This window comes from Cydia splendana, chromosome 10, assembly GCF_910591565.1.
Source record: "Cydia splendana chromosome 10, ilCydSple1.2, whole genome shotgun sequence".
Lineage (NCBI taxonomy): Eukaryota > Metazoa > Arthropoda > Insecta > Lepidoptera > Tortricidae > Cydia > Cydia splendana.
The window spans coordinates 2597946-2616881 of record NC_085969.1 but is presented as its reverse complement, the minus strand read 5'-3'; the positions used below and the strand labels follow the sequence as shown (position 1 = coordinate 2616881).

General features: G+C 38.1%; 1 protein-coding gene and 1 non-coding gene across 4 annotated transcripts in view; both read right to left on the bottom strand.

The window, feature by feature from the left end:
* The window catches only part of LOC134794194 (max dimerization protein 1-like), a 621339-nt gene that overhangs the window by 436169 nt on the left and 166234 nt on the right, over positions 1 to 18936 (bottom strand). The window lies entirely within an intron of this gene.
* Positions 7775 to 7847, bottom strand: Trnay-aua (transfer RNA tyrosine (anticodon AUA)). The gene has a single exon. It is a non-coding gene; the product is annotated as a tRNA-Tyr (tRNA).

Sequence of the window (18936 nt, the reverse complement as noted above, 5' to 3'; positions counted from 1 at the left end):
CGTTTTAAGACGCTATTTTGGGTTTTACACATTATTACGCGATCAAGATCATAAAAAAAACATTTAGTAAACTTTACTAAATCAGATTATTTGTGAAGGGTGCGGAATACGGGGTGTGATTACAGGGAGTTCAAAATAAGGCGGGTATAAGACAATTTTTTTTTTAATATTTTGTGTTATTCAGTCAGTTACGTGGTCTTTCACTATCGGCCTCATCTGAGAATTCAAAGTCGCTCAACGAGCTATGGAGAGGGCTATGCTCGGAGTTTCTCTGCGTGATCAAATCAGAAATGAGGAGATCCGTAGACGAACTAAAGTCACCGACATATACTGTGTGCATATTTATTTGCGTTATTTGACATCTGTCACTCACAACAGCAATACAACGTAAAATGTCTCGCACATCGAAATCACAAAGGAAAACAATTGCACTACGAACGTTTACGTTCTACGTCTTTTTTTTAATTTTAGGGCTAGCCGGACACCACCTTTATGAATCGGTAGTCGTCTAAGTAAATCGATATGAATTTTTCATTTTTCTTTTAATAAAAATAAGGAAAAGGTGGATAATCAACTGTAAATATGGATATATTTATCGTCACCTAACAGACAACAAATTTGACACAGAAATAACATAAATAAACTTTAAAATAGATCCCCAGCTAGTTTAGATTTTGACGATGGGTGCGACCTACTCGGTCGGTGTATTAAATGCCTTGCGCGAAAACCATATAATTCTAGCTTTATTTAAATCGCAAATAAAAATTCATTATACGTCACAATTCGATACCTCAGTCTACGTGCCATCCAATCGTAATCGCTTGCTGTGACTATCGATTTGGGTTAGTTACATCTCTATACAGGATGTCCAGTAATTAATGGACAACCTTCTAACCATCGACAGGGCAGCTTAGGCTGGTCCAGAAAATGCACTTATAGGTCTAGTAAAAGTTTCGTGGTTTTCGAGATAATCGCACTTTTGTCTTTTTTACTAGTTAGCACCATACTTCACTTTAAACACCATCTAGGCCATATCTTTATTTGTAGAAATGTAAATAGCATGTGTGAAGCCCTGAACCAGCTTGGAAGGCAAAACAGAGTGCAACTGGTATGGATCCCAGGGCACGAGGGATTCATAGGCAATGAAAATGCAGATGAACTCGCCAGAGCCGGATCTGTAAGTAACCTTATAGGTCCGGAACCATTCGTGGGGCTCTCACAGGGAACCATCACAACGGCTATTAAAGACCATACCAAGACCAAACACCAGGAAGAATGGGATAGTCTAACGGGTCTAAAGCATGCAAAGCTCTTTATGCAAGGAATAGACTCCGGCTGGAGCAAAAAGCTTTGGAAACTTAGCAAAAGACAACTCCAAATCATAACGGGGGTGTTTACTGGCCATTACGGGGTCAAAGGATTTCTGGCCAAGATGGGACACTCTGACAACACCGATTGTCGTATGTGTGGCGAAGAGGAAGAGACAGTAAGACACTTAATGTGTGAATGTCACGCCCTCGCCAGACAAAGAATGAAGGACTTTGGAGCAGGATACCTGGAACCAAAGGACTTTAAAACGCTACCCATGAGCTCCATCATCCGACACATGGATATGGTGGGAAAAGCTCTTGAGTAGTTGACGGATCTCTTCTAGGGGGTAACTGCACAAAAGATCCCTATGGGTCGAAGTGTATCCGCAAGGGCCCCCGAAAACAATAAGATAAGATAAGATGTGTGATACCATTTTAGAATCAGTATTAGATAAACTATTTTTAAGAAAGTTGGCCACTCTGTTCTCCATACATTTTTTTTTCTTCTTGAAAATGTTATATATATATATATGGGCAGGCCACATTGCGCGCAGAGAAGATGGCCGATGGTGTCGAAAAGTGCTCGAGTGGAGACCACGGACTAGCAAGCGCAGCGTAGGACGTCCACCCACAAGATGGACAGACGACCTTGTTAAGGCCGTCGGAAGACGCTGGATGCGGGTCGCTTCCGACCGGAATGGAGGTCCAAGGGGAAGGCCTATGTTCAGGAGTGGACGTCTTATGGCTGAGATGATGATGATGAGTCAGTTACAACTTAATTAAAAAAAAATATATATAATGTACTTAATAAAATGTAGGTACCATCGGTGCGCGAGTTTGACTCGCACTTAATTGAATTATTTTCTTGAAAACATTGTTTCGTTAAAATTGTGTGATCATTAAATTAGGTATAAAGTCGATAGGTATTGTAAACAATAATTTATTAAGTTAGGCAACAAAAGTATTGGAAATTGTGATAATGAGACCCACCAAAAACATTTTCATGTAAAATGTTGCCAAGAAGAAACCATAAGGCTTGCACTGACAAAAAGTTATCAGAAATTTACTTTGAAACTGTTTTTTTTTTGTTTTTAGAGCTTATAAATAAGTACTACTGATCAGTAACAACGTTTTAATTTCACGGCAGCGTTATTGAGTTAAAGGAATCTGTAAAGTAAAATTATTCATTAAGGTTAATAATAACCTTTATAAGACGCGAGTTGGCACAGTGGCTGTTAACAGCCACTGGGCAGAAAGGGGCGCACACCTCTCGACACCCCTGAGCCGCTCACACCGGTGTTGCCCTTGAGCCATCCTAGATGTCGCTTTTTGTGGGGGCCCATCTTGTGAGGGCGAGTCACCGTCTGCCGGAAATAAAATTGCATACCGTTTTATTAGGCAGGCGTCCGGTTTTTACCCCATAGCTCAGTACTTAGTCCATCGCTTTCACCCAATAACCTAGTTCATTTTAGATACCATCAACTCTCAATAGCCCTTGCACCCTGGCGGGTGCTGCCTCTGCGTGCGTCCCATGACACGGGTAAGGGCAGCATCCGCTCGGTGTGTACCCCTTACATTTCATTAAAGTGTCAAAAGGGCCTCTACGTGTTGGCTTCGGCTCCGCGCACGCCTCCCAAAGGTCCGGAACACCATTGTTCCGTGATGGGAAAGACCTTTATAAATAGAACCCTTAATTGACCGTCTCCTTTAAAATTGTTACTTTCCTTTAGGTACTTTAACTCGAACACGCTGCCATGAAATTAAAACGTTCTTTACTGATCAATAATAAGTACACATGTCTATATAAAAATAATAATTCTACATGAAATGATCAGAAATACGTAATTGCAAAAAATACATACGTACATATACAATAAAAACTCTAAAACGTGACCATTTCCCGGTCTAGTTAAAATACTGCCATCATAAGATCATTATACTGTGACCCGTCTGCTATGTTTACCGTGCGCGGCGCGCGCTCACGATCTCGGCGAGCGGGTCGCGGGACGCGCGGGCGGGGCTTCACGGTTTGCCGCGCACCTCACCCCCTCAGATTCGTTGATGAGTCGAATCATATCGCCTTAATATTAGGATGCCGTCCATTTGGATGAATCCATTGTAACGGCATCCATTTGGAAGGCTCGTCAGTGGCCTGCTTTACTAAAATCTCATGAACTGTCAGATCAAGACATAAGCTCTGATCCACCAAATCATCAATTCTTCACTAGAGAGGTTAAACATACTAGGAAGCAGCTCAGACGAAGTAGATTCTGATAACGAAAATGCACTAACTACTGCACCGCTTTCCCCCCTATGCACCGAAGTTTTGCCATCTCCTGCTTCGATATATAATGCTTTATCACCATCTGTACAATCAATACAAAAACAACACGCCTTTTTCACCAAAAATAGAGTTTTAATACACTTATTTTATAAAGATTTCATAGTAATAAAGTGCATTTTTCTTTAATTTGTTGTTTTACTAAGCTCTTGGCAACGGTACACACAAGGCACATTCACCAGACAGGGCATTTCACTGGTTAGTTGGCACTGTGACACGTGTGGTACATAGGTTTTCTGAAAATCTGAAAAACCTGGATTTTTTTTTCTATTTTTCCAGGGCAGCTTGAACTATGTTTAGTCGCTTTTATCAGTGAAAAGTACATTATTTGTAACTTTTATGTCTTGCCTATTTAGGGTTAAAGGCGTTTTATTATAAAGTGGTGCAAGCATTAGTATTTATTATAACCGCCTGACCTGAATTCAGTTCAAATAAATTTGCACATACCCGGGTATACACGAGAAAATGCATTATTTACCAACAGGCTACAATGCGCTTGTCAAGGCCTAGTTTTAAAGTCGTGTAGAAACGCGAGGAATCGCAAGTTTAACATAACATTAGTACGGGAATTCGTGTAAAACATCCATGACTTTCGAGCGTTGTTACCATCGAGTAACACGTAGTAGTCTCTGTCCAACACTTAAAAAGTAGGACCAAGCTAACGCCTGACATCGGAAAGTTTCCAAAACTGCGAAATGGAACCCACATGGAAAAACTTAGGAAACTTGTCATATTTGTGTACGGGGATTCAATTTACCATTCCCAAATTATACATACTTTCCTTTATTTCCCGTGAAATCTTCCTAAGTCTTTACCAACTTTTTGGAAATTTTCCGCAACGAGCACATCTGTAGAAATGAGTATACTTACATATGAAGTCCTGAGCCCGTAGGTACCACGAAATGAGTCACTGACAGTGTCAACACTGACATATACGCTAACGTCTACGTAATTTACTTTGTATACATCTTGCTTGCACTAATATGTCAATACGTATAATGCATAGAAAGTAAGTTACGTTCACGCTAGCGTTTATGCCAGTGCCAAACTGGCGGTCTTGCACAAAGGGGCCCACTGATTACCAGACCGCCGCAAAATTTGACAACTCCGAACAACTGACAGGCTAATAACGTCCGGCGAACTGGTAATCTGTGGGCCCCTTTAGTTGCGTTCTCGTGCGCGAGTCATACTTGAAGTCGCGCTTGATGTAAGGAGTCCCGAGAACGCAACTCATGCTAGACCGTCTTGTGGTAGCAACACTGGACAAAATACCAACTGGTTAGCTGGAGCAAACGCTCGGCAAAGTGTAAGAATGTCCTGCATTCCAGCGATATGTTCTCGTGACTCGCAGTCGTAACGCTCGTTGTGGTGTCACGAGTCACGACGAATCTACATCAATTTCGACAACTATTCGCTTTGAGACAATGAGAGCATGTTAGATATACGGTTGGATGAGTAAGGACCGTTTTGCTTGTATTCTACCTCAAAAGAATAGTGACATGATAAAAATAGTAGGAACAATAATTCTCTTTTTCAGAATTTACGTTTAATGAAGAAATAGGTCAAGAGCTCAAGAGTGATTTACGCTGTTTTTTTCTTTAATAATATATATATAGGTAAGGCTATAAGTCTTTGAGACAAAAACAAGGATAAGTTACGACAGCCAGTTCATTGGTTAAAAATATTAATAGTTATTTGTTTTACAAGGGGGCAAAGTTTTTGTTTAACCGCTCGGGCTAATATTGATAACCGAGCAAGTGAAAGATTCCAAAATTAAACCACGAGCGTAGCGAGTGGTTCGAAAAATGGAATCTTGAGCGTTGCGAGGGTTTCAAAGCACGAGGGTTAAACAAAATTTGCCCCCGTGTGAAACACAAAATTTTTCACCACACCAACCCGAAGCAAATATTAAATGTAAAATCAAACAAAATCAAATCCAAATGAATGTTATTAAATATTTATCATCCAAAATCATCATTTAAAAGTCAACTCAACCAGCAAACATAAGAAAACAACTCAAAATTTGCGTTTGATTACTTTGCCTCACATGTGAATAAAATGCAACTTTGCTATCAGTTTTTGAAGTGCAAAGTAAGCCTTTCCGAGCTGGTGTGGTGAAAAATAACATGAAAGATTCATTTTATGCAATAAGATTTACGAAATGTCAGTTAACAGTATGCACGAGACTTTGAAAAATTCTCTACAACGTACTGACGTCGTCTGCGTGGAATGATTGATAAAAACTATTCTATGTCCTTTCCCGGGGCTGAAACTATCCCCATACCAATTTTCATCTAAATCGGTTTAGCCGTTTAAGCGTGAAGAGGTAACATAGGTACTGACACATTGTTACTTTCACGTTTATAATACGTAATATTACGATTATAATGGGGATTTGCACTTCGCAAAAGTCGAATCCAGGTCAATGATGTCAGCATAAACCGGCATTAACACAATCGTGCGCTGACCCCCAACAAAGCCGATAATCCGACATAATATCAAGATCCGGCAAAAACATAACTACCAAAATAAAACTTTCAATGTCAATGTCAAACTGCACGTGTGTTGCGAACGTTTATCTAGAGCAAGCGAGGCATCGCCTCATGAACCAGCATAAGAATATTCTTAGATTTCTTACGCTTAAACCTAAATCTACATTGGTCCGCTTGAGGTTTGGTATAGTAGGCGTAGGGAATATTAGCACAGCTGTGCCTACATAAAAAGCGAATGTAGGTCGTGTTGCATAGCAATAACGTTTATTTTTTAATGTAGCTGATAAACGAATTAAAATTTATCAGTGACGTAGGCGATAAGGTGAATGCTTGAGTAGGTACACTTTCGATTATGTGTGCTACATCTTATTCGATATGAACAAAAAAGGCCGTATATTATGTCATGTCAGAGGCTAGTTTTTATTAGTTTTTTAACTATTAATTACGTGTAAGGCGGAGAGCTATTCCCGGAAAATGGTTCATCTACTAAACCTTTCGGTTTAGTTCCCTCGTCCCTACACCTATTTACACGACCTACAACAATTCGTAATGTCAGTCAAATGCCAAGGAAGCCCAAATGCCTATATTAATAAAACATTACATAATTACCTCACAACAACAACACCACCAACTGATTTTAACCTCTATCACCTTCAGAATACGATTTAAAACTACTTTTATATACGTCAGTAGTTACGTCTTGTCAGTGATTCGCGGTGACGGTTGAAACGTTTTTTTAGACGACAAGTCAAATTTTCGTTGATTAATATCCCATTGGTATGTGTAGCTGGCACGTAAGATTTATCATTTTTTTCTCCGAGATGTTTTTATCGTGAGGTAGAGGTGCCAGTATTGGACAATTGCGAAAGTGAACCGTGTAACGGGTTTTGTGGCCGATTTTGGGATACATTTTTGGCAGACAACAATAAGTTATAGCTGTATTTGATTTAAGTAGGTGAGCTTTTTGTAATTTATAGTACTCGTATTGCACTTCAATGCAATTTAAACCATTTTCAATTGGAACAGAGTTGTATTTCTTTTGTTTTAATCCATTTGAAAACAAACAATATTTAACCATATTTCTTTCAGTTTTGATTACAAATTAAACTCATAAATTTTTGTATGGTGGGCCTTAGGACGTTAAGGAGAATTGACATGAAAAACGAATGGAGTAATCTATTGACATTTTTCTACTAGTACCTACTTAATTCATATGACTATCGCTTATGTAGAGTTAGGCCAAAGCATTTTCACCCATTAATTTTAAAACTGTCCACCACTGATTCACTGTCCAAGATTTCATTAAAACGTTTTGTTTACAGAATGTGTTGACTGTGACGTCACAGGAGAGTGACAGGTGTTATGTAGGTTACAACCTTGACAGGAATAGATCAAATAGAATATGAGAAGATATGATATTTTTATAATTAATAATTGGCCCGGGGCACGATTGATGTTTAAAGTGGACTATTAATTGTGAAGGACTTTTTATGTCAATGAAAAACAAATATTTAATTTATAATTAAGGCTGTTTTTGTAATTATTAATAATTTATAGGGCACCATCGTAATAATAATAACACGACAGAACAAGCAAATAGGTATTATTTCTTTTAAAAGTGGAAAAATTACTGTCTTGGGTGAGACTTGAACTCACGGCATCTGGATCTATACTCCAGCGCTCTGCCAGCTGAGCCACCAAGACCTCATCCATAGCCAGCAACTTCCACTTCCACTACACTTCTTTTTCCATCTTTTTTCCACTTTTGAATTTATTCTAATATCGTTCGCAGACGTTTCTGCTTGTTCAACATTAAAATAGGTATTATTTCGTTAAAGAGGTTAATTTCACGTAGTTTATATGGTAACAGATGTTAGAACGACTAAACCAGGTCATTCATATCGCATCAAACCACGCTGCTATCTATAGCCCACGCGGACTAAAAATAGAATAATCGGCTAATCTACACAACACCCGTTATATTGACTCAGCTGTATTTTCGTCAGAGCAAAAATGTCGTGTCTCCATATTAATGACAGTTTTTAGGGTTCCGTACCCAAAGGGAATAACGAATAAGGAGAAAAGAGGAGGAGGAGGAGGAGGGAAGGGGATAACGAATGAGGAGGTGCTAAGAAGAGTGAATGAAAGGAGAGCTATCCTGAACACCATCGCAAATAGACGCGGAAAAATGATTGGACACTTAATACGACACGACCACTTCTTTCAAACTATCCTGGAGGGGCGGATAGGACACAAGCGGGGAAGAGGAAAACCCAGACGCAGCTTTTTGGAGCATATGAAAGAAAAAGTGGGGGTCGTGTCGTATCAAAAAGTCAAAGAGCTGGCGCAGGATAGGGAAAGCTGGAAGATACTCCACCGACAAGAGAATAACTCTTAAGTTAATGATGATGACCCAAAGGAAATGTTCATGTCAATTAAGTTTCATTGTACACTCAACGTCACGGAAATAGCACACCTTCGTATGGTGCGAGCGATTGTGAGAGATTCTAGCTCTTAGTGAAATAGTTTTGCCTTATTCAATTAGTCATCATTTAAAAGCTAATTGAATAACCTTTAATCTGATGTCTATCTTGTTTACGTGTTTTATTAATTGTGAAGATTGCCGGCCTTTGAAAGAATCGCTTGCGCCCGAAGGTACATACACATTATAGAACTTTAAAGTGCAACATAAAATACAAGTGCTAAGATATACACGCATCAGCTCTAAGAGCTGCTAGTGTACCAAATAAAATAATGACGCTGAGTGTAATTTCAGTGTGACCTTTAATATAACTTACACATTATCGTATCATTCTTATCAAGATAGTCACCGCTCACTTATCATAGTTACATAAGACGGATGTCATTTCGACCTCTACCACAAACAAACAGCTTTATCAGATACGCGGCGAAAGTCGATAGCTGATAGTGATATCCATATAACTTCACTGATTGTAACATATCTTTTATATAGTGAAGATGGAAAATTGAACTACAAGTGTAATAAACGTCAAAAATTAAATGTCGATACGAAGCGCTGACTGGACGTCGTGACAGCGGACATGTAAAAGAACAATCTCACACCTGAGGATGCCGAAGACCGGGCAAAGTGGAGAAGATTGAGCAGGAATGCGGACCCTGGCGCTAGGCCGGGAAAACACTAGGTTGAAGAAGAAGATTATAATTACTAATTAAGAGTAAATTTATACCGTAGACGTCAAAGATGCCTAGGTATGTTTACATTTTTCGCCTTCTTACAAAGGGGTACGGTGCAAAAGTGTAAACATATCTTTGACGTAGACTGACATGCGAAAGTATTAGGTAACTCCTTCACTCTGACTTTCTGTTACCTCTTCACGCTTTAACCGCTGGACCGATTAAAATTAAATTTGGTATGGATATAGAGATAGTTTGACGCCCGATGAATGATATAGGACAATTTTTATCAATCACTATCATCATCCCAAACCGAGACGAAGTCCCGGGCACAATATAAGAAACCATCAATGGCATAAACTGACGTTTTCTTGCGCGTATTTATTAATCTTCATTTTTACGAACAAATGCCTGGATGACATTTTCTTTAAACCGCTTACGCGCTTTTATCATTTGTCATCGTAGCCGTCACTTTATAGAATATTAATGTATAAGTGAGTCGCAGGCGACTTGTGGATGGCTTTATCCACGAGATAAAATTAGTGTCACTTTTTAACACCACGCAATTGAAAGAGACGGACACTGTCTTTATCACGTTGTCACGTAAACTGATACGACCATCATATCCGTAGAAAGAGACGAATTACACGATAGAAGATAAAGTTCAACCATAGTTATTTATGACAGATAGACAAGTTCGACAACGAATATTCGATCGCAGAAGAATCCTTATCAAGTTAATATAAAGTTTATGAACGTTCAGTTAACCTTATCGTCGATAGTCAAAAACTTTCAATCAATAACTATTTGATTATCAAAAACTTCCAATTTCCAATCTAGAACTGTCTTATAATTCAATACCTGTACGGTTACCATCAGTTTGTCACTAACATAAACGCCGTCGAGAACGTAATTTACTTTCTATACATCCCGTTTGCACTAATATGCGAGTGCGAGCGAGATGTATAGAAAGTAAATTACGTTCTCGACGGCGTTTATGTCAGTGACAAACTGATGGTAACCGTACTGGAGTTCAATTTTATTTGTCGTAGGTTTGACCTGGAATTGATGCGAACATGAAGATCATTATTAAATTGTGCAACGGGACTTAATCGCGTATTTAAGTTTTAAGATTTACCTCTGACGTTTCGAGGACGGCGTTGTCCCCGTGGTCTCGGAGAAGAGTGGCTAAAGTTGACATCAACATCTTCTAGCCGCGCGATTTTCGAACCACCCACACTTGGTCTTGTTTATCAGTTTGAACGTTTTTCGCACTATGGATGTTACGAGTACTCTGTATCTTTAGGTAATTAAATAAAAGTAAACAAAATCTACCCTCAAATGGCTCCTTAAGCCAGTTGAGGGTAGATGAAAACATTACACGATCAAATAATGTAAGTTAAAGTCATGTCGTTCATTGAATGATCCAGGCGGTTTTGTAATTGGTCGGTTAGCCAATAAATGTTATAACTACCCGAAATTGTACAAATTGTTTGTTTACTTCATGGTATAATAATATACTCCGCCTGGTACTCTATTCCGAGATTCGCGTATGACCTAACTGACACGGGCCTACGTCATCATGCTGTTTACAGGTTCTCAAACTTTAAAATGTGGGAGAATTTTAACCAACGGTGAAAATTATGTTAACGGCATTAATTTTAAGTTATTCATGTAGAAACATAGTAAAATAAAACAAATCGAATGTATTAAATTTAACTTTATTTATCTATACAAGACAAACGTTTGAAAAACTAATTCACAGTTACACATTAATTACCAAGCTTACGGCGTGAAAAGTTTGGAAAACACTGCGACTGCTGACACTGAGCGAGAAGGAAATAACAATTAACACGCGTTCGACAAGGATGACGGTCAGGGCATGAAGTTATCTAGATCCGAATTGTCAAATGTGACAGCGCTATCCTGTGTTGTCAGTAGTGTAAATAGAATTACCCGAACGTCTGAAATTTCTGTCGTGAATCGGAAGATATTGCTAACGAATAATTAAAAATGACGTGTTATTGTAAAATTTAAGATAAAATACATATAAATGAAAATTATAAAATTATAAAGAAATATTTTAACTTATTAACCATAGGTATAATGTACCCATGTAACATGTTATGTTGAAATAAAGTGGCAATGTTATTGTGACGTAGGCCCGTGTCACTCTGGGAATAGAAGACCATGTTTTATTAGACCATGGTTTACTTTTATTTAACACATTCAACACCAAGAACCCGACTGTCGGGTACACTGTTCGTAGCGACTACGCGCTACATACGACGAAACCGTGGCTACGCGCTACGAGCGTAACCCGTAGCACTTAGTGGTATTGAATGTGTTAAATACCTAAAGATACAGACATTAGGGATTTGGAATAATGTGTAAAAATCGTGAAAGTTTAAATCAGTGTTTAACGTGAAAACTAACAACTAAACTTCGTTTCGCATGCACCAATCAGAGTGAGTTATCTTCAAGGTCATATCAATACTATAACAAAATTGTTCAAGAATTGGGCTCCTAGACCAAGCAGTTTTATTTTATGAAGCCATCCTCCAATCAGCAGGAACTCGGATCAGCAGAGTAAGGGATGAAGCAATGATAAAACCCTTGAAGACGCAAAGGCGAATCGAAATACGCCAGGTATAAGACTTTTATGAAATCTAGATTTAGTTAGATAGGTCACAGTAGTACTCGTGGGCAGTAGGTTCACTCTCAGACCAAGAAATAGTATACATAACTTACTAGCGACCAGCCCCGGCTTCGCAGGGGTGGAACCTTAACATATTATATACCTAAACATTCCTCAATAAACACTATTGATAGGTAAAAACCGCATGAAAATCCGTTGAGTAGTTTTTGAGTTTATCGCGAACATACATACATACAAACAGACAGACGCGGCGGGGAAACTTTGTTTTATAAGGTGAGTGATTTACGAAAACAGGACTCACGGCGCGATTCCGGAAATGAATTAGAGATTCACTAGATATCAATCAATCAATCAATCAATCAAAGCATTTATTTTCAGGCTACTAAGGCCCATAGATACATACCTTACATACTAACATATATATACAATAATAAAAAACTTAAATACTAAAAAAATCATTTTCGTGACGCAGTTATATGAAATATATAGTGATATGAAATAGGAAAGATATATGACGTTCCACGGCAAAAGGTACCATTGCCCCGGCTTAATATTGGAGCGGCCTTAATAATAGAGCGTAAGCGCCAGCCGCCGTAAGGTACCTTTTGCCGTGGAGCGTCACATATCTTTACTATTTCATATCTAGTGAATCTCTAATTCATTTCCCAAATCGCGCCGATAATCGCGTATGTGATTTGAGGACGGCATTGTCCCCGTGGCGTCGGAGAAAGACTGGCTAAAGTTGACATCAACATCTTTACCACCACTTGGTCTGGTTTATCAACTTGAACGTTTTGCATATATCCACTACGGATGTTACTCGGTCGACACCATGACACTCATGATACCGTAAAACGGGGTGAATAGACACGATTTTCAACTTCAAGGACGGTTTTCGCCAATAATCCAAATGATAAAAGTAATAATTTTGATATCATTTTGAGAGTCTTGGTTAGTTCTTAAATTTTGCACTTTTGAAATAAGTTTTTACCTACCCAATTCAGAGAAAATCAAAGAAAACTACCTGTTTTCTCCATATCCTTAAAACGGGGTCGATAGACACAAGAAAGGGGTGAATAGAAATATTAAGTTTTAGCTGTCATAGGCATCGAATTTGGTCATTATTATGTGGATACTATATTGGCAAATGGTATATATATCTGTTAAACAGCTATTTAACACAAAAATATTTTTTCGAGTCTTTTAACCCCCAAGGCGTGTCTTTACACCCCTTTGTTGTATCTAATCACCCCCTATGGCGTAACTGTTCACCCCATATGCGTGTCCATTGACCCCTTTATCACGTAAATTTGCTTGTTATTGGTTTTTTGCAAAAAAAAGGCTTTATTATAGAGAAAATTTGTGATATTATTTATTATTTAGGTACTACAGATACTATATTACCAGGTTAGCTAACTTTTACTTAGTTAATGTCAAAATATTTACCGCTAGAACAAAGTTCAGACAGGCTTCATTTCTTACCTCGGCGAGACCTTACTTTAGAGTCAAAAAAATCTAACTTTTAGGCAGTTTGATTAAGTTCTTTTGGTATCAATGTAGAGAATATATAGTCTAATTTATACGCATTCCAAAAAATCTAATTTTAGAGATGTACGTTTTTAAATATAACAACTTGAAAGAAAAAGTTTAAACTTTCTCTAATCACCCCGCGATTTCTGTTCACCCCGTTTTACGGTATTTGGTTTTACAAACGGCGATATTCGTTTTTTAAAATGTGTTCACATCTTTAAATTTTAAATCAGTGTTAATAGTAAATATTCTTATGAGAATAAAGAATCTTCAACCGTATATTCCCTAAATCCCTAATGTTTCAATACGTATAGTCATCAGCAATAACATCGTGCATGAAAATTCGCACATGTATCGTACAACGTTTTACAGTACCTACATATGGCCCTTTGAATTTTCGACATAGTTGTGTAATGTGCTAATTATCGCACTAGTGCGGTAAAGTCGCTCCATATGTACCTACTGTAAAGAATATTTTATGTCATAAGAGCATATTACATGTCTTTGATCGCTTCGTTATGCATTATTGCAGGTATTAATCATAGATTAAAGATCTTGTAGGTACTGATGGGTTTATGCTATACATATTTATAAGATAGTATTACCAACTAATAAAATTATTGACAGCCAATAAAAAAATAGTAGTTTCTTGGTTTTCTTATGCATAACAACTTTTATATAGTTGGTAGCACTCGTATTTAATAATGTAAACAAGCATTTGTATACATCGGTTAGGTACTGATAAAAGTGAAAAGATAGTGATTCCTGGACCAAAATCAAGCAATGAAATGCGAAAGCTCTGCCTACTTCTTCGTGAAACAAACTTAATGAAACCAGATAGTAAAAAAATCCCATTGTAATGCTCACCAAATTCACTCTCTACCGTAGGTACAGATTTCAAAATGTTAGTATCGATCTGTCCGTTACGTCATCCCCGTACGCTCCGTTGGTCTCACAAGATGGATCACCGCTTCGCTCTCAGGCTTCACTTCTCTCCTAAAACGTATTAACTCCAAGTACCATTCTTCTTTCGCAGATTCAAAAGGACGTATGTTTTAAAAATGGCTATGGAGATATGACCTTTCGGGATAAGGTGGTACGTACGTTTTGAGCTAGCATTCATCAGTAGTTCCGAGGAGTTGAAAGCAATTTGAGATGGGTTATAATGGTTTCGATACATTAGCGCATAGTATGACTAAACACGAGGACAGGGACATTGATTATGAGAGTGAAGAAGAAGGCAGCGATTAATCGACTACACCATCTTTATAATTAAAAAGAAGTTGCGAATTCCTAACGACGTAAGTTATTACTACGTACAAGATCAAAAAGTTCAAAAATTTCTTGTAGGTAGTTGGCTAAATACCCGTGTAGGGATGACAGAATGGAAGAAGTTTAGAAAAAATGCTTGATGAGGAGTGACAGTGACACATTATATAAGCGTTGGAAAATCGTTTGACAAGACTATACATAAAGGTTATTAGCTTCCTGGTAAAATATCCCAAGGTTACCCTCGCATAAACTATAAAGAGCTCTAAAGTTTAAGACAAGAACGCCTGCAAGAAATATGGACGACCGTGGCAGTCAAGAAGACTGGTTATTGGGTCGGTATACATTCTGCACTTTGATTTTATTAACCAACGATTGAATCATCTTTAATAGACTTTAAGACCATCATTTAATCTTTTATAAATTTGTGAGTTCAAATCTCGGTTGTGCTAGAGCAGAAAAAATCGTTCTCGAAATAAATGCTAAGGTTGACTCAAAGTTCAGCTTGGATCCTTATACACACAAGTGCAATAAGGAGGTTTCCATCTGAAATGTTGATAGAAACGTCCTTATTGCAGATGAAGCATAAGGACCCTTCTCTCTTAGAAGGCCACATATGTTAGTGAACAAAACGTTCACAATATGGATTAGCAATTTAGTAGCGGCCACCATTCTTGACGCTCTGTTGGCTCCGCAAGATGGATCGAGCCTGCTGTTTGCCGAGGACGGCACGTCTAAAGAGTTGACTGGGTTGAGTAATTGAGACTTACGTTAAAGTGGCCGATACGTGAGCCACCGCTATTCGAGGGTTGTATTTGTATATAAACTCTTTATTGTACAAAGCACAAATTTATGGCACAGGATAGGCAGTTAGTTATTAAACTGTTTACCTATGTAATTTATTATAATTTTAGTGCTTCTTCTCTTCTTCAACCTAACGTTTTCCCGGCCTAGGGGCTGTCCATAAATTACGTCATCGATTTTTCACGATTTTTGACCCCCCCCCCCCCTATAATCATCCAAAAAGCATGCTTCAAATGACCCCATTTCCTCCTACTTCATGCTACCGTCATCCCATGTCTGGACATGGGACCATGGGGTCTGGACCCCCCCCCCCCCCCCCCCCCGTAATTTGAAATGACGTAATTTATGAATAGCCCCCTAGTGCCAGGGTCCGCTTTCCTGCTCAATCTTCTCCAGTTTGCCCGGTCTTCGGCTTATTATCATTTTAGTGCAATAAATAATAATTATTAACTTACTTATATTCTTATTGTTCTTTAGCGATAAGACCGCCTGTTGTCTGTATATATTTTTAACCAATTGTTTTTCTTTACGCTGTATCTTTTACTGAGGTGTGCCAATAAAGAGTATTCTATCTATTCTATTTATGTTAGTGTAATAGTTATTGCAGCTGTCAAATAAATGATTTATCTATCTATCTTATGTATCGGAACAACTCACGAATAGACCATTCAGCGCCAAAAAAAGATTTGATCAAATGACACGAAGTTACCTCTCCTCTTCAGTCGTTCCCTCATTCCTGAGGATCGTGATCACTAGGTTCCACGTCCTTGATCATCTGTCTCCATCGCTCTCGATCCATTGTTGCCCTCACTCATCATTTTAGCCTATAATATACGTCCCACTGCTGGGCACAGGCCTCCTCTCATGCGCGAGAGGGCTTGGGCTATAGTCCCCACGCTAGCCCAATGCGGATTGGGATTGTTGCCCTCACTGCTTGATGTAATTTGCCCGAGGAAGTGGCTTCTCTAACTTGGTCAGTCCACCTGGTTGGCGAGCGACCGAATGGCATTAATGAAAATTCAAGAAGGCCGTAGGATGTTGCAAATTCTGTCTTCGTGTATGTATATAACAAAGATCAAGGCATATACTGCAAGGTATTGAAGGTATACTATATACCTACTTAGTTGTATAACTAAATCATTAGTCCTGTTACGGCTGTTATGTACTAAAATTAGATTTACTAATACAAAGATCCGCCTTCAAGCTCTTAAGCATCAATCTTAGAGCTTACAAACGTTTCTATTTTTTAATTCATTAAGAACAAGAAAACATGTATTTAAGCCGAAATAATACGACATTAAACAAAGCACAAAATGAAAGCACTTAAAACACAATACAATCAGCACCATAGCTTTTTACCGTTTATGGAACGCATTTTTTCATTTAACATATTAAACACCATTTTCCTCAAATTCTCCTCAATTTCAGTTCCAAATCAAACACTTCTCACGTCCGGAGTTTAAACATTCCCGCCGACAACACGGCCCGTATTACGAACGGTTCCGTAATACCCACCACTTAGTCCTAATCATTCGCAAACACAGGGTCCGTCCTAAAAATAAATTATCCGATATTGCCCTTTATTACAGATAACACGTTACAATACTCAGATACGCCACTCGCCCGTTGTAGTGTCCCACTGCTGGGCAAAGGCCTCTTCCCTTGATCTCCACAACTCCCGCAGAATAACATTGCTAAAATATTGCCACACGGCGGAGAATTGGAGCGCTTTCCGGCAAACTGACGAAGTCAATAGAATGACAATCAAAAAATGTTTTTACCACAACAGTGGCAAATAATTATAAAGCCCTCCTAATGGTAAGCAGTTACCCTAGCCTATGAGCGCTTGCAATTGTATAAGTCATAGCCAGATCATAGAATTTGATCATTTCATGAAATTATAATATTTTAGAATTGATCACTTCATGATATGGAGAGGTTAGGTTTGACTTTGTCATGACACGGCCACGGACAAATGATTACCACATCATGAAATCATCAATTCTAATATTCCCTCCCATGTCATACATAAAATTAGACTAGTCATTTGCTTTTAAAACCAAACTATGTACTAGTTGTAGGGGTTTGGATTGTTGGGACCATCTAAAATGTTATACAGGGTGGAAAGGCACGACGATCCTTTCCGGAAATGGGAGATAGTTTAGCCTAAGCTCTATATTTTCTCCATAGAAACTATGTTAATATGGGCAACCGTTTCTAAATTATGACCTTTTAAACATCCACGCAAAAAACTACTTTGTTCTAACCCTAACAGGTGACAGGGTCAATGAACTTACTTGTAAACAATCAGTATTCGACAGGAAATTATGCTAATTTGTTGCCATCTAACCATTTTTAGGTCTGCTTACAGCACGGTAAGAATCATTGCAGGATTTTCGCTTTCTTAGTGGTTCCACTTGTTCAATACTTGAATGAAATAGTTATGTTATTCCTTAATATTAATAATACTAACCACAACATTGTTTACAACGACAGTTCAAATGGTGACATTGACAACCACTCAAAAGTACGCAATCGTCTTATAAATATCTCTGGTTTCCTTGACTGATAAAAAGGTTTTAGTTTCTTAACACGTTTCACAAAATTATTTTCGAATAATTGGAAACTATCTAAAATAATTAAAAATAACAAGTAGGTTGTGTTAGTTGCACCAAATGAACTTGCAAAAATGAAATACTAAGAATAAATACTTCTTCAATACCAAACTAACAAACCTTCTTGCGTGGTAGGAAATAGACAAGACGTCTGATGTTTGAAATTAAATTTTCATTGAACTATACTTATTGAATGTCATATTCTTCAAATAAAAATGTTAGATGCTCGTGGCTATTTAAATTTGTGGGGCTGTGTAAAAGATATGGTGTACCAAACCAAACGGAATGTGAAACTGCGGACGAAATGAGACAAAGGCTAATTGGTGCTTTCTGCGGAGGATAAATGACGAAGAGCATACACTATATCGCATGTGCATCGACATACTCGGGTACGGGCTGCGGCGGCGTTGTAATACACGGAGGTACATTTGAACACCGTATGTGAAAAGAAGATAGTATTAAATATTGGAAAAAAGTAATTATCTAAGAAAGTAATAAAATTGTTTGTAATATTTTTGCATGCATTTGATTTATTTGACATTTATGCGTCATTCATACATCATTGCGATACTGTCAACGATCGGAAAAAAGTGTAAAGTCCCGAGCTTTCCCGACGGAGATCCTTAATCTAGCCGTCATGTGCACATGCTATAGGGTTATCACCACAGTTAAAAAGTAGTATTTTTGCAATTTTTATTTTTTACTCAATTAACGATTCTTACCATTACCAATAGTCTCTGTATCACTTAAACGACCTAAT